Raw genomic sequence first — 17,577 nt, forward strand, 5'->3', positions numbered from 1 at the left:
TTATCCACCATATATTTCTTATCAACTCTTTATGGTTGTATCCAGATAAGTTCTTGTCTACTCTTAATAGACTGAAAACCTTTGTCTGGAAACTGAAGTGGTCCTACTAGAATATTACTATTAGAGGCATGTATCCTCTAAATAATGTGTCTGTAATTACCTTTCAGAATCTTCTGACTGATTGGTGAGCATGACTAATTTCTCTTCGTGTTTCTCATTTTTATTTAAGAGTCGTCCACGTGGAAACTAAAAGGAAAAAATATAAAGAACATGAGACTTGGCCGTATCTCAAGGGAAGATAACTACGTCAGTCAATGGAGGAGAAACCACTTGTTAAATGCATTTTTCCCAAAAGCCATGTTTTTATTCTCATGTCTTGTTTTCAGCACTGACAGTTACGAGAAGACAGACCGTGAACTTGCCTTCTGTCTAGTTTCAATCAAAGGTAAAATACTGGGTGTAAACATAAGGACCCAGTCTTCCAGTTGAGGAAGAGTCTCATGACAGGGAGAAATTGTCCAGGAGCAAGTGAAGAAAGCTGGAGATTCCAACGCACGAGTCATAAACTGTTAGTGCTGTCAGACTGACATGTTTGTAGTTCAATTAGCCACAGTCCAGGAATGAGTTTTCCAGGAGTGCCTAACAACGCAGTGACACCAAGAGCTTTTTCTCAGAATCTCATTTATTCCAGCTTTTTCTCCAATAGAAGTTAGTGATTATTTCCATGATTTTCAGGATAACAAGGGAACTGGTAATGTGATCATTAAAAAAGGAGGAAATTTTAAAAGGCGTGTAAGACAGAATTTTTTTCATTTCCCAATTTTTTTTCCTGTTTAATATTAATTGCAACTTAAGCACCAAACTATGGTCAAACATTACACAGACATCATAGTCCCTCATGGGGATTATAGTAGATTCTTGAGATTGAAGCATTTGAGGACGTGGGTATGTTTTAAAAGCCAATTCCTGCAGGCACTTAACACATTTGAAATGCATCTGGAAACCACTAATTGCTGTGATCCCATAAGAAAAGTTAGGCTGTTCAAGTGTGTGGGAAACATGAAGCCAGTTTGTTTGAGTTTTATGAGTTTCTATTTAATAGTAACAACAACAAAAAAAAGTCTGTTTGTTAAATTGCTCCAAGAAGGATTTGTTTTAGCTATTGGCAGGCTGTCTTTACATAGTGTAGGAGGGTGGCTTTTTTATTTTGTTTTTTTTCAGCTTGTGACAGCTGTTTAAAACTCATCCATTACCACCATGGTAGCCAGTTGCTAGATGAAAGCAAATGCCTTTCAGGACTGTTGTAGGAATTAGACCACCAACTAGTACAACTATCTTTTAGCTATATAAAATTGCAAAATTGCCCAGTTTCTTCATGTGGCACTCTGGAAATACCATACAATTCTGCAGATGCTTTGAAAAGGCATGCAAGTGAGGTGCTACCTGACAAAGCATGACTTGCAATTAAGTGTGCACTCTGTAATTTCTGGAAGATGAGGTTTTTAAAACAATTCATTTATAAAATAAAATTGCAGTAAGTTTTAAAAAATATCTTCAATGGTTTCATTATTCCTAAAATTACTTTTTAAAAAATGTTAATTTCCTAGCAGGGCTGAAATGACACATGGAGTCCTGGAGTATTAGACAATCATAGAATTTGAGACCTTGGAGAATACTGAGAATTATGACATCATCATTTTACAAGAGAGGAAACAGAAGCCCATAGAGGACAAATGATTTGACTAACTAATGCCTCATCTAGGATTAGATGTCAAGCCATTTGACCCCTAGTCCATGACTTTCTATTGTTGTTCCACAATTGAACGTTATACAGGTGAAATTTCAAGTTTGAAATAAGATGAGATCTAATGTTAACATATTTTAAAAGTTATATATGAAATGTTTACATTATAAATGAAACCTCATAAAAACATATTTCTTAGGCAAGGACATTGTATCATTTGAACTCTGGTGATAAAAAATCCCCGAAAACAGCATATGGAGAGGGAAATTTCCAAACTTAAAATGTTATAGTTTATACCACAATGAAAAAATGAAAACAACAAACAAACCAACAAACCAAATGTTATAGTTTAAAATTCACAGATAATACCTCCGAGGCACTAGAAACAGATGGAATAGGTACTGTCTCAAAGGTGTACTTTACCGAACATTGTATTTCCTTCTAAATAGCCTTTTCATAGGCTGGAATTTTACACTTGTTATTCTTCTACCCAGGAAGTCGAAATATCAACTAATGATAATCAGAAAAGTCAATATCACAGGAATAATCATAATTTCCAATAGTTTATACATTTCCCCTGATGGGGGGTGTTTTTCCATGAGAAGAGAAACAAAGAAGACAATCAGAAAAAGACACTGAGCAATTAAAGGGCTTCTCTTTCAAGTAGAAGCAAACAACTCAAGCCAACATTGAAGACACAGGGCCTTTCTCAATGTCGGTGCCTCACTTTTTTTTTAGTCGTAGAGAAAATGAACCACTTTAGGAGTCTCATAAGACTTAGTAAACATGTGTGTGCCTCTCTGCACTTTATCTCTACAAACTGGAAGTCAGCGTGATGTTAAACCATAAGATAAAGAATTCTACTGAAGTTCTTGCTCCTTTAATTTTTCACAGAATCAGCCTAGAAGGGAGGTAATGGACTTCCTGAAATTTAATTGGCTAGTGTGGAGACATGAAACAGGCAGGAGCAAAGCACCTGCTACACCAAACCAGGAGACACTGTGGTCAGAACCCCCACATCTATAGCAGCACATCACAGCCTACTGCAACTTGATTGAGGTTCATTCATTTCTTGCAAAATGTGTAATTCAAGTATTTTTGCTTTGCTAAACATTTAAAATGTTTGAGGCAGATCCCAAATGGGACAACCAAGTCAGACAGGGTGAACTTTCATGAAAATGAATAGTATCTGAATATCAAATAGTAGAAAGATAAAGGAAAGATAGGGTACCTGACGCCTCTTAACCTTTGCCCATTCAAGGTGCAATTCTCAGTTTATCCTGAAGTACTTGCAATATAAACTAGTCTAGTTTGTACTGCTGATCATGGTGTCTGCCTGCTCTACTCTTATTTCTATTAACTTCTAGGTAGAAGTCAACAGATCTTTCTCTCATATCTGTGATATTGGTCTCTACCCTGCAGGGTCATCCGAGAAGCCATTATTTCTCCCAGATATGTTCACTATGTGGTCCACGAGCCACTGAACCTTTGTACCCTATCATCCTTGATAAGAAGTGTGACTGTAATATGACTGCTCTCTGCAAACAAAGCTACTGTGAATTAAGTACTGACATCTCTCTTCTGAAATTACTTCTAGAATTCATGGCATGTTCTTTTCAAAATTTTTGGAAAAGGCCTAAGTTGTCAGGTTAAAGTTCAGGAAATAAGGTGAAGACAGTTAGGCTAAGTAATAACAGTGGTTTAAAATATAAGGTGAAAAATAGAGCTGTCTTCCTTCCCTCGTTTGTAAACTTTTAAAATATGTTTTCTTTGTATGGATAGAAGCAGAGTAGCATAGTGATTAAGAACAGGCTGGGAAGCAAGACTGCCCAAGTGCAGTCCCGGCTCCTCTAGTGACCCACTGAGAGATTACAGTCTTCCTGTGTCTCTGTTTCCTCTCTGGTAAGATGGGAATAATAATAGTACCTGCCTCATTAGGGCCGTAATGAGGCTTAAATATGTTGATATATGTAAAATATATACAGTAGTGTTTGGCCTGTAGTTAGTGTGCTATACTTGTTTATGGGTGTCATTTTGACAGAGTCTGAGGAGGAAGGAGGTAAATAACTGATCGTTTCATCACCTTGACTCATGGTGGGTAGGAGGGGCTCGTACCGGGAGACCTTGGTGTATGGGGGTTGGTGTAGATGATATCTATTTTTGCGGTACGCGGGCCTCTCACTGTTGTGGCCTCTCCCGTTGCGGAGCACAGGCTCCGGACGCACAGGCTCAGCGGCCATGGCCCACGGGCCCAGCCGCTCCCCGGCATGTGGGATCTTCCCGGACCGGGGCACGAACCCGTGTCCCCTTCATCGGCAGGCGGACTCTCAACCACTGCGCCACCAGGGAAGCCCGATGATATCTTTTAAGGTTCCTTTTGACTCTAAAATTCTCTGCTTCTAAGATTCCGAGGAAAGAAAGAGGTGCTTGCTTTCAAAGAATTCACATCCTATTGAGAAAGTAGGATGCTAAGCCTTAGAGGCTCAAATCCAGGTGTTTCTTATTTTCATATCTCCAGGATCCTACCTGGTACTTATCTCACAGTGAGGACCAAATATTTTCACAGTAGAATTAAGAAGGATACCTAACTGTATAAAAGGAGAGATGTGAAAATGAAAAATAACTGATACTGACATTAAGAGTTTGAGGATTATAGGACCTAACTATGGCCAGCATCAGTTGCTCTGATGTTTTTAATGGATTATTTACATTGTTTTATTTTTACCTTTTATATCAAGGAAATTTGACAACAAGAGGGCTTAAAAGTTTACTTAAGTTGTTTTATACTTTTGTTTTCCTGGGGGAAGACTAGTATAAACCACATATAATTTCTGGGAACCAAAAGATTTACAATTAAAGACCATGGAAGTTAGAGTACCTAACTGGCTGACAGCATCCTCTCAGCTAAAAGCAAACACATTTTTTGTTTCCATTGTTTGGTTAATTTCTTCTTCCTCTTCTTCTCCCCCACCAGTTCCTCCTCTTTTTAAGGAGTTTCTTACTGCTCAAGAAGCAGCTGTTGCTTTCTGTTTAACTTAACCAAAAGATGTCCTGGATTCTTGGATGGATTTCAGTACATCAGTGAAGATCATAAAGTCTTTGATTGTTTAAGCAGAAGTTTACACAATCCACAGTTCCAAAATAACCCAACTTTAGTGGATAAACTTACTTTTGGAAGTAAACCAAGTTTTATGAGCTTTTTGCCATTTGTGGTGACAAGTTTTTAATACAGTTGGACTTTTAAAGTCAAGTTCAAGGACTAGGGTGTGAGCATTACCAGTCATGGTCAACTGTGCAGAAATGGTTTTTACAGACCTTGAAAATATCACATTAAAAATGGCCAAAGAATTCTTCTACAATTGTATAACATTGTTATGTTGGTCAAGTCTATGCTATAGCGTTGGAATGTGTCAAAATAAATGAGCAATCAAAGGCATGAAAGTTTTACTTAAAACAGAAAGAAGGCTGTCCACTGAGGCTGACATGTGATTTTTATCTATATAGAATGCTCTGCCCTCTGGGGCATATGATTTAGAACTCATAATATTTACCCGGAAAACCTATTTCATTCCAGAGTCTACCTTAACTAAATTCAAAATCAAACGTTAACCAGGTCCAATGCATTTAGGATGAAATGTCCTAGGTAAGTACTAAACCATTATGAAAATTATTATCCTTATATCTAAATATATATGATAAATAATAAAGATTTTATCATATGCTGAAAACATACATACTTATACCCTCAAACTTACATATATGAAATCACTTATATTGATTTTTAAAGGAATGATATATTGGTGTCTAATACACAAATGTTTTCTTATCATCACATAAGAGACCTACAAGTAGTCAGTTGATCAAAAAATTGGTTAAAACTGGGACTCATGAAGAATAACACATTACTATCATAATAAGTTATTATAACTTAAAATACACAAGTGCACCTCAGTCACCAAGCCCTCTCTTCCCAGCAGGGATCAACTGATGGTGTTCCACAGAGCCTTCCTGGCCCACAGCAAATCCTCCATGAATTCTAGTTTTCATTTTGTTTACAAGGGAATTAGACTTGTAAGACATTTATTTACAAAGCTGTCTGAAAATAGAATGCTTTTCGATGCTTATATTTTTCCAGTCTTTTAAATTTGCCTCACCCACATCCAATTTAAATTGGGCAACTCACCTGTGTTGGATGTTTCCAAGGTACTCCCATTAGCTTGTACAGAACAATTCTTTTACATTTTTTGTACTCATGAAACATCAGCTTATACAAATTTTATTTAAATTATGTAATTGCAAAAAAATTAAAATTGTCACATATAGCTTGGGGGAAAAAATAAGACTGACCTTTGGTAAACATACCACTTAACTTTTGAAGGCAGAAATAAGAGAATGTCCTTAGCTGCGAGTATTAGGCGTGCCTTGAGTGCCAGTTTACAGAGACAATAGACAGAATGGTTAATGCATGCTGAGCTGGTTAAGTGGAGTTTGGAAAAAGAGCAGAGCTTTCAGTCAGGAGCGGGAAAGTGCCTGCAGTGTATCAGGAAGCTAAGATAAATTGGCCACATTAGGTGGTGGGAGGGCCTGTGGAGAACAAGTAGATGAGTGTCCTGCCTCAAGGCTTTCAAATTCAATTTTTTTAAAAAAAACAAAGTGAACAAACAGAAAACAGTGCTCTTAAAATATATTTCTGTTGACTTTCAGCAACTATCAAGTCTATTTTTCATAGCCGTTTGTAACTTCCAAAGCATGAGCTTATTTGTTGCCAATCTGTAGATAATCACGCATAAGTTCTGAGATCCTTGCGATTATTAGTAAGAAAGAAATATGGAAAAAAGCACTAGATTAGAAACTAGAAGTTCTTTCGTTTTTATTAGTTTTTTTCTGGTCCCAATTCCTAAATTAACTAGATGTAAAATTTTAAGCATTTTAATTATTTTCTCTAGATTTCAGCCCTCTTTGGCAGAATCAAGGCCTGATTGCATTATCTCTAATGTTCCTTGAATTCTAAAATTCCATGATCATTATTGCCAGATATTTACCGTCAGCACTGGGAACGATGACCAGGATCACTACTGGGTTAACCCTTATGGTGGGAAGGAGACACGGGTGCTATTGTTCTCTGTGTTTGGTTCTCCTTAAAGTAGAATTAAGTGACTTGTATAAAACTCAAGAACGAATTGGGGAGATAAAGGGCCAGACAAACTTTTCTTTATGCTTAATGTTCTATTACATTGGCTGGTAAGAAATAACTTCAAGTATTGTATAGCTTCTTTGCAATGCTTGCAAACCACTGACAATACCATTGCTTTTTACCTGGACCACTAAGGTAGCATCCTAACTGGCCTGCCTCTTCCTGGTATTGGCTCCCTTCAGTTGGCTCTTCACATGGTAGACATAGTGTTCTTTTCAAAACACATATTTGATCTTGTCATCTCCCCTCTCTCCACCCCACAAAGAAACCACCATCATGGTTTTCCATTACAGTGACCAAAGTCCTTATCGTAACTAAAGGGCTCTGCTTGTCTCAAACCAGTCACTATTGGAAGTGATGGTTAAGGAAGTCACGTAAGGAAGTGATGGTTCTTTGACGTGTGGCAACTCTTCTGGTATTGGCATCACCGGCCTCCAGTCATTACGATAACTGAAAATGCTCCCCTCTCTCTGCCATTGACCCACAAGCACCTTCCAACCACTTTTCTTATCACCCATTAGCCTTTTTGTCAGTTCCCTGAAGGTACCACGCTCCCTTCTGCTGTAAACTTTGAAGCTGCTCCCCCTTAGATTGCTCTTCCCCTCAAAGTAAATCTTTCCTGACTTATCTTGTACAAATTCTTTTAATATCCGTTCTTACAACTGTATGCATCTCCCCTTTGTAGCATTTATCATAATTGTAATTTCTATTTTGGTGTGTGAGTATTTGCTTAAGGCCATTCTTCTCCACCAGACTGTAAATCCTGTGATTTTTACATCTTTTTTGCTCGCAACTGAATCCCCGGTACCTGGTGCAGTGTCTGTAATATGCTAAATGCGCCACACATGTTGAATGAATGAATTGAAGGATATTAATTATGCCAGCAGTAAGTTGTACGTGGAACTTTAACATTTTTAATACAAAATCTTGAATAAGCTTTCCTAATAATACCTTAGTTTAGTCTAAATCACTCTTTAAACCTGTTTGTATGTTCAAGAAGTTTTATCCCCAGAGCTCCCTATCAAAATAATTTTATAGTCAAAAAAATTAAAAAAGAAAAAGGAATTCACTTAGCCTAGAAACAGGGTTAAATTCCACTGGAATATTTCAGATAATTTCTATGATAAATAAGGCAAATGCACAGGGTTTTTTAAGAATACGATAATGCCATTCAAAAAAAATAAGCATTTGTTCTAGGTTTTCATTCATTTATTTTCTCTGGCAAAAAAAAGATCCCTATATCTAAACAGGTACTTAAGGCCCTTTGATTACAGTTGTGGAAGAAATTGGAAGAGAGGAAAATTACACATCACCCTCATTTACAGTAATGGCTCAAGGGAGATCGAGAATAGGAAAGAGACTTTTGGCTACACATTGTTTGGCTAAACCAAAAGAAAAAGATACCTAAAAGAAGAGCTGTTTTTTTTTTTTTTTTTCCATTTCATATTTCTGAGAAAGTTGCCCAATCAGGGGACTTTCATCATCTATTTCCTTCTAAGAAGTCCTTTTGTTTTATAGCAATAGAGTAAAATTCTTTACCACCACAGGTACTCTATTGTTCAAGCACTTCAGGGCACCTGCACTACTTTATGAAAAACTAACATTTGGGGACTGAAATTGGAAAAGTTCCTGAATCAGGAGTCAAGAGACCAAGATTCTGTTACCAGGGCTGTCACTAAACTTGCTCATCCCTGGATAAGTTGTTTATCATCATCTCACAGATTTGAAGCCATTATAATGGCTAAGAACTTTTCCAACACTTAGGTGCTGTGAAATTGGTCATCCTAGTGTTATATATATTGCACTATCTCTTGTGACACAACGTCTTAGAGGCTTAGTGAAATATGACCAATGGCCAATTCTTACCTCATAGAGAGGGTCCTGTTGTCCATAGCATGGCCTTTCATTCTGCAGCAAGACAAGCATGTGCTTGCTCTGGGCCTTCATCCAGCTCTATCTGGGGAATTAGTCTCTTTCTGTGGAGTTCTATTGAAGGACTCCCCTGAGGTATCCCAACTTAGAAATTCACCTTTTTTAACATGCATATTACAAAGAATGATTGGATTAAGTAAGTGTCAAAAGATGTGAGTCCCAATCTATCTCTTATACTCAACAAGCTTTGTGACTTTTGGCAAATTAGTTAAACTCTCAGAGCCCCAATATCCTCATCTGTGAAGTAACAATAATACTTCCTATCTTCAAAGGGAAAAACATAAAGATTAAACGAGAGATTGCATTTGAAAGCACTGCCAGTTTGCCTCCACTACAAGGAGATTTGCCCGGAGTTGTCTGGTGAATAGTAAGTTCTAAATAAATATTGTCAAATTTAAATACTGTTTAACATTCAAAACTCATTGGAAAACCTGTAGAGAAAATGATTTTTATGGGACATGAGTATTTTATGAATATTATTATTTATGGATATTGATTGTTTTGTTGATAGTCATGAAACTGGGAGATTAAGGAGGTGTTGTTTTATGGGAATATACTTCAGATGAGTGTATTCTGACCTGCACCAAATTTTTAGCAATAGAAGCCATGTCCGAGTCTGTGTACTTTCAAAATGATAATAATATGTTATTATTATTATAAGTACTTAACATTAATTACCATGTTATTATTATAATAATATAAGATTATTATTATTAACATCAAGGAATTGTGATAAATCTAAATATCCGTGACTACATAGAAATTACCTTGGAATTTTAACATCCAGGTGATTATCACCAGATTAACAAACATATATATATATATATATAAAGAACTATGCTATCTCAATACGACTCAAATGAAAATAAATGACTGTTTAGTATAATAAAAATGAATAGTTAATGAGCTCAGTCCTGAGATTTTAATAAATGCTTTCTGTTGGTAAGGAAAAGTTGAGATAAGACCTGACCTCTGGACACTGGATTTCAGATACAGAATCCATCCTTTTGTTTCTACATGTGAAATTCAAGATCCTTTCAGACTAATTACATAGTCTCTGCTTTAGTCTTATCTAATGTTAATGGTTTTATTTTTTGATATTTTTTCTTATTTTTAAAAAAGCAACAGAATAATCTCTAATTAGAAATTTATCTTATTTTTTGACACACATTTAGGGAGGATTAAATTTGTCTACACGAAACACTTCAAGGTTGAGAATCTTCCTACTCACTTTTTTCAACTATAAATCAAATTTGATTGTTTCGATACTGTTCCAATGTTTTATGTTCCTCTCTACAAGAAAAATTCAAAGAGGAAGCACATTTTCCTATTGTTCAGGCTGAACAGTTTTTTGCTTATTTTAATATCTACAGTTGTTTTGCCTTTTGTAGTTGAAAAAAATGTAAGCTTTCTTCCCAGAACACTTTTGAACAGCTTCTCCTAGTAAAGAGTTTGTGAAAAGTGATAACATATTCTTCAAAACTGAAGGAAAAAAGGTGAATATGGCAACCTACTGAAGAATGTACTGATATACCTCGTAAGCATGCAATCTGTCATCTGGACATAACCTATCAATATTTATTCACATCAAAAGGAAACATTTCACCATCTTTGTAATTTAACATGTATTTTAAAACTGTGAAAGGAGTAATTTACTTTTGAATGTATTTTATGAATTACGCCACTTAATATATTTCTTCTTTCAGAATTTGTGTGTCAGATTAGCAGAAGTATAGAATAATTAACTTTGATTACTTACCATAATAATCTATTAACTGTGTACTAACTGCCCCACTGTGACTCTTTCTCTGTCATCCACAGTTTTTTACATTCTTAGATGAATCAAGGGATCCATTTGTTGGGACTGTGCTTTGCAGCCACTAGAATAATTTTCACCCATATGTTGTTTTTATTTTAAAACCTTGGGGATATTTCATCTTGGCAGTGTTTTCAAATAAAATTGATTGTTTACTCATGCTCTGTGCAATTTCAGTAGAAAGACATTTTTTAAATTCTCTCATCTTTCTTAAAGACTTGAGGACATATGTGTGTAAAATATGTTTCTTTTATTTTAAATCCTTCTTCCTTCATGAAAACAATGTTTGAAATATCTAAACTGTCACAGCTCCAAACAGATGGGAGAACAACCGTGACTAACAGGTTTTCCTCTGAGACCTCTTCATTATCTAATATTAATAAGGAAACGAAGATTACAAATTGATAGCTAAAGCACTTAAGCATAAAACATTAGAGAGCAATTTTTTAAAGTTAACAGTTAAAACAAAGCCTAAGGTTTTATTCTCTGCAGGAAGTATTCGGTTGACAAAGAACTTAGTAAGCATCTTCATTCCCTCCTCCCCCTCCCCCCTCACTATCTAGGTAAAGATGTTTAACCCCAGTGGAAGAAGATGGTCAAGGAGTAAGGGACCTTGATTGATGAAGCATACAGGATGGTGCCTGTCTCTTCTGTTGTTCCACAGGCCCCTCTCACACCTGTGTTTCAGGTTCCTTTAACTGGAGGAATTGAGTTTAATACTACATTTCCCATGTTTAAGAATGATTATTTCTTCCTCATTCATGCCTCATTTATCTCATTAAAACTGGGAAATTGTACAGTGACTGCAAATTTCAATGGAATAATTATACTGGAAGCCAATGATGTACTAATTAAAATGTAGACTCAGTGGAGAGCGAGGGAAGCCAGCGGAGAGGGAGACAAAGAGAGGGAGAGAGAGACAGAAAGACAGGAAAGAGACAGAGAGAGACAAAGATACAGAGTGAAAAGGAAAGGAGAAAATGAGAGGATTTGTTTCCCGTTATTTTCTGGATTTTAAAAATATATTACAATTCCGATTTAAAAAAAATTAGCCTCAAAAATTTGAGGAGAGCATTTCTGAAAGTTGTCTATGTTAACATTGACCCATTCTACAGATATTTGCTTGTCACCCATCATGTTAAGGCCTTGTGCTGTGGGAGCAGGTCCTTGGATGCTTTGCCATTTAAAAAAGGGCTTTCAGAGTTTCTGCAACAGGGCATTGCCTGAGATTCCCAAGAATAACGAAGCCCCGTAGTATTTCACAACAGAAAATTTTGTGGCTAAGCCAGAAACTTAATGTTGCTAGATAAATGAAAAAAATCATCACTGTGTTCACAGCCATCTTGTCTCCCTTTGTCCACTGCTGGCTTTTAAAATGAACCTTCCTTGGATGTCAATCTGATTGCTTATAGTTAAATTGCACCTAGGGAAGTTTATTTTCCAATCTCCTTTGGAAGATTTGACAGTTTAAATAAATCAACCCAGTGACTTTATATTTAGAAATACATTCTTTTAGAACTTTTTATGCTTCCCATCAACATGATTCTATAATACCATGAAGAATACAATGAAAGCTATCCACTACAGCGACACACATTGCCTGGATCCTTGCACGCTCATTGCTTTATCAAGATTGTTGAACCCTGCAATATTGCCTAAGAGGACAATCATAGTAAAATTATTCATATGAGTGCTTCGATTTGGTTATTATTTACAGAATTGTTAGAAACAGTAAATAGGATAACATCACATAGTTAACTGTGTCATTTCAAAACCTCTTATCTGACATGGACAAAGGGGCTAACTGGTGAAAGCTATGAAAATTTTAAAGGAGAGCATCACACATTATTACATTTTATACATTCTATCTCATTTCCCACCTGGAATACAAAAAACCAGATCTTAATTGCTAATATTACCAAATCCAAAAACTAATCACACATGCCATTTTAATATGAAAACTCTAGGCATTTTAAAAAGAAATTAAGTTACGGCAAACTCTGGTAAGTAAGCGAAATGAAAGTAAAGGCAGGAGAATACGTTACTCACCATGCTCTATACTGAAAGTTCCTCTCAGATCTAGGTAAGTGTACTACGAGGTCTAATAAAGACGTGGAGAGGTTGTCTTTATGACAGCCTTTGAATCAAACAGTAAGTAAGTGGTTGAAGTAGAAACATATATTTTGAAAGGTTAATCCCCCCATGCACAGGGAAACCCCTTTTTTTTTAAGAAAGTCACTCTGCCACCAAGAGGCTACTAATATTCACCTCTTGGATACAAATACAACCTACAGATGAAAGATTCACAACCTATGTGAAAGTACCACAGAGGATTCCCTCTTAGTCTCTATGCTGTAATGGAAACAAGAAAACAATATACCTCTTCAGGCACTTGGGGGTACTACAGGAAAACCACCTGCCCACTTAATGGAAAAGTTATATCAGCTCAATAGGGCCACAACACATAAACATAAATGTAGAATTAGTATAATTTACTGTAAAGACCACACAGGTCACACACTCATTTCTAGGAATGTTCCTCTGTTTCATCTTCCTATTTCTTTCCCTGAGAGAGCTAGCAGCCAGGTTAACATTTAAACACTCATTCTTTAAAGTAATTTAGAAATAAGCCCACTCCCTTTTTAAAAAGGAGTTGCTGAGTGTTTTCTTAGAGGGGAAATTGTATTTATGGCCTCTATATTGCTTCACTGGCATTATAGGATAGGAATCATGTATGTTTTTCTCATTATATGAGAACATAGTCCATAGAATTTTTAGCAGTGGCAAACCTCTCCAAAGTAAGAAAAAAATTTTTTACAAGTTCAGAAATGAAATCCTTGTGGATGGAGAACCCAATAGTAATCATTAGGGGTTATTTACACCATTTGATTATATTGGAGTATTAATTTTTCTGGTAGACATGGTGAGAGTAAACTGCCAACAGCATGTGGGCAATATGCTGGAGAAGACAGACTGTACTGGAGTTTGACTGTTTGGTACATTTCAGCTCTTATCACAACAGGCATTGTACTTCAGAAAAATAGACTGACACCATGAGAAGATCCCACTTCTACAATTCCACTTCCACAAACACATTTTGGAAAGTCAGTGGATTCCAAAGAGAACTTCAACATTATCTTTTTATGACAAAAATGTTATAACTAACAATACTGAGTGGTGAAATCATGACTGTTTGTTATATTTTTTCACTTTATTTCTGTGTTTTCAAAAATTTTCCACAAGAAGAAAAGCCTATAATGCAATGTAGTCTGCACAGACAATCAACCTAAAAAAAATCTCAACAGAAACTTAGAAGTAAACAATGTCTTTAATCTGAGTTATTAAAGTAAACATATTTGACCTGGAAATACCAATACTGTTGCTTTAAGGTCTCCTAAAATCTTTTGAACATGTCTTCTAAAAGGTCTTTTGAGTTAACACAAAATGACATTTACCATGTCTGTTTCTTTCCATGTGAGAAGAATAATTACTTAATGTTTCACACGGATATGCCATTTTAGTGTGATGTCAAAAGAGCAAGGAGACATTTATCAACCAACAGCAATAAGGTGGAAAGTCAAGTCATTCTTATAGATTGGAAGCTTTAGATCTAACTGATAGTTTCCTTTTCTGAAATTTCTATAAAAATTACAGAGTGCTATACAAATGCACCACGTAATTGCTGCTATTAAAACTTTGAAGTGTTCCCAGAGTGTCTCAGGACCAATCTAGTAATGATCCCACAAATAAAAGTGTTGGACAGAGCATAGACATCTCTTTCAGAGTTTATTGACAATTAAGCAAGAAGATTATTTCCATTAAAAACTATGGGAAGGACGGGGGGATGGTCAGTGGAAAATGGAATAAGACATCATTTTCATTTACCTCATGAAATGTTGGAGAAGGGAGAGTCTCTAAAACTCAAGGACAGATCTCCTTATCTCTACCGCCCATCATTCTGACTGTAAAAGGGAAGTTGGACTCTCTCTAGAACACCGTCATGAAATAAAGGCATTACTGGTCCATAAAGCACTGCATTGCTTCTAGTACACATCTCAGCCACGTAACATCAATGGCAAGCAAAAGATGACTATCTGCCGACCTGATGATTTTTACTGTTCACAAAAGAGCATTTTGTTTAGTGATTTACCTTCAGGGAAAAATAAGGAAATGAGTTGAAAAAAATTTAATGAAATGTGAAGACTAGTACCTAAAGTGACTGACCCAAAATTAATTTCACATGGCTTGAGGGTGCAAGTGTCTGAGGGAAAAGGGGGAAAACGGAGAAACCGAGACTGGTAAAGTGTAAGACAAGGCCACTGAGAGTTGGGAAAAAGAGAGTCATCTTCAGTATTTCTTCCTTGGTCTGGAAGTAATATTAAGAGTATTAAAGAGGCTAAGGTAAGGAAGTTTCCCAGCTTTAGGCTTGGGAGAGGACAAATCCAACCTGTCTCTAAAGATGAGCTGAATGTGTCGCTCGGTACTCAGGCTCCCATGGGCCTCAGCTGTGCCTCGTGAGCGGGCAGTCCGCAGGCATCCTGAGGAAGACAGGCAAAGTGCTTCCACATGCTTCCTTTCTGGCATGATTCCAGGCCCTCTCCTCTCCCTCTCTACCCCTAACTCAGGCTCCTTTTCCTCCGAGCCTCTCAACATCTCAGATTGCGAATCATGAGTAAGAGTGGAGGTTGAATGGAGACAATCATGTAGGTACTACAGTTGAGAAATTCACTTTCAACTTCATCATCATAAGGTTTTAAAAGAAATGTGGTAAAACGAACGTAGCAATGTTTGTTCCATTAACATACAGGGTCCTCAGGAGTTGTTCAAACTAGATTCCATCTGTTGGGTGACAGCTTCCTGCAGATAAGACACATTTGATAATCCTCCAGAGTCCTTCAAGAGGGAAGCCATGACCTCTCGCCAAACTTTGGTCCTCATTGTTTCCATGAGAGATTCAAACTAGAGAGTGTATTTCCATTAAAACTTCAGGACATCACCTGTAGTATTTCTTAAAGGACGGAGATAGTTGTGCCAGGAGCCTCAGCGGGATGGCTATCCAACCAGAGAGTAATATTTTGACTTCTGCTCTACTGTCTCCTAGCCTAGTTTATGAAGAATAAACCTTAGTATTAATTTGGGCTTTCTACTTCATTAAAAAAATGGCATTTTTTCCTCTCAAACTCCCATAACAACCAGGAGTAGAACTGATTTCACTATGTGATAAAATTTCACCTGGATGAAAATCGACATAGAGAACAGATCATTTTTGTCATCATTTTGCAAAACTGAATACCCCTTCATAAAAATCTGGGAACAGTTGTACTCAAGTTATAATGGTTAAATTTGATTTTTTTGTCCATTCTTTTTTTCCCGATGGAAAAAAATTTTAAGGAATTGAGTAGTTCTACACATTTTCACTGAGTTCTTCCTCATTACTGTGTGTGTGTGTGTGTGTGTGTGTGCGCGTGCATGCTTTTTTTTAAAAAAAAACTCCAGTGTATATAACAAAGGGCTAAATAGCATATAATGTAAACCATTGAAATATCATTTTTTCCTGACTAGATATGATTTTTTTTTTTCTGAAAAATTCTACCATAAAAGAGGATATATCAGGGCTTCCCTGGTGGCGCAGTGGTGGGGAGTCTGCCTGCCGATGCAGGGGACGCGGGTTTGTGCCCCGGTCCGGGAGGATCCCGCATGCCGCGGAGTGGCTGGGCCCGTGGGCCATGGCTGCTGAGCCTGCGCGTCCGGAGCGGGAGAGGCCACAGCGGTGAGAGGCCCGCATACGGCAAAAAAGAAAAAAAAAAAAAAAAAAAGGGATATATCAGGCAAACAGTAGGGAGGGAGAAGCGGCAAAAATCTTATTTCTAAAGAGAATGAGAGAATGAATATGAATCATGGCTGTAGATAAATCAGAAATGCAGCTGTTTGGGACCAAAGTCTAGTTATCACTATATGTCACGCCCAGAGACATGGTGATCGTTAAAAGGCAACCCCAGGTGTTGACAGTGTAGAGACATCCCAGGAGAACTCTTTGACACTCAACCTCTTAGACTTTTACCCTCACCACAACTGTATTCCTTCCTGTTTTCAATATGCATGAATATACTTTCTCATCCAAATTCAGGAACCATACCTGTTTTCAACATTAAATTTGCTTTTGATCCTTCCTATCTTTACAGGAATTACCACCCAAAGAGCATTAACTTAGAAGTCAGGCATTTTGGACCAAATTTTGTAAGACCAACACTGAATCATTTATACATTCTCCATCTGTGCCAAAACTGAATTTGGATATTAGAAGGCCTACACATCCCACTTGAAGAGACATATTTCTTACAGCATTTTCTTGTTTTCAGTTGAAAATCTAAAACAGAAAAATAACTTCTGATCTTAAGCTGTGATTTCTACCTTCTATGACCCTCATTTACAGCCAATGGTCTTCATGTGATCTTCAGATCTTAACTCCAAATCTTCAGCATTGCGGGGTTTGCACACTTGGGAATAGACAGGAACTTTAAAACTGTAGGAACAGTTACTAAAATGATTAGCTTTATGGATATTTTAAGGAAAAGCCATTTACTGTGCTAAAGTTTGGGAGGGGCCCTCAGTGTTTTATCGCAAAGGACTCAGAAGGTTACATAACAAATGTAAAACTTTCCCTCCAGCACTTTGAAACTCACAAGATAATTTTGAAGCTTGTATTGGAAATAATTTTGTACACCAAGGAGCAAAATGCTGAGATCTGTTTATAGAAGTTTAATTTAAACCAATGCATTATTCTCCCATGGCATTCATTCTAACAACCTCACTACAAATCAGACTCATTTAACCCTCAGAGATTTCAGTTCCTTTTCCTAAAGATGAGACTGGGACAGATGATGCCTGAAA

General features: G+C 36.8%; 2 long non-coding RNA genes across 2 annotated transcripts in view; both read left to right on the plus strand.

Moving 5' to 3' along the window:
* Positions 1 to 17,577, plus strand: part of LOC125964338 (uncharacterized) — an 86,908-nt gene that overhangs the window by 30,122 nt on the left and 39,209 nt on the right. The window lies entirely within an intron of this gene.
* On the plus strand, positions 1,770 to 9,163 carry LOC125964341 (uncharacterized). Its single transcript, XR_007477279.1, has 3 exons — positions 1,770 to 1,834; positions 5,319 to 5,387; positions 9,143 to 9,163. It is a non-coding gene; the product is annotated as an uncharacterized LOC125964341 (long non-coding RNA).

This window comes from Orcinus orca, chromosome 4, assembly GCF_937001465.1.
Source record: "Orcinus orca chromosome 4, mOrcOrc1.1, whole genome shotgun sequence".
Classification (NCBI taxonomy): Eukaryota; Metazoa; Chordata; class Mammalia; order Artiodactyla; family Delphinidae; genus Orcinus; species Orcinus orca.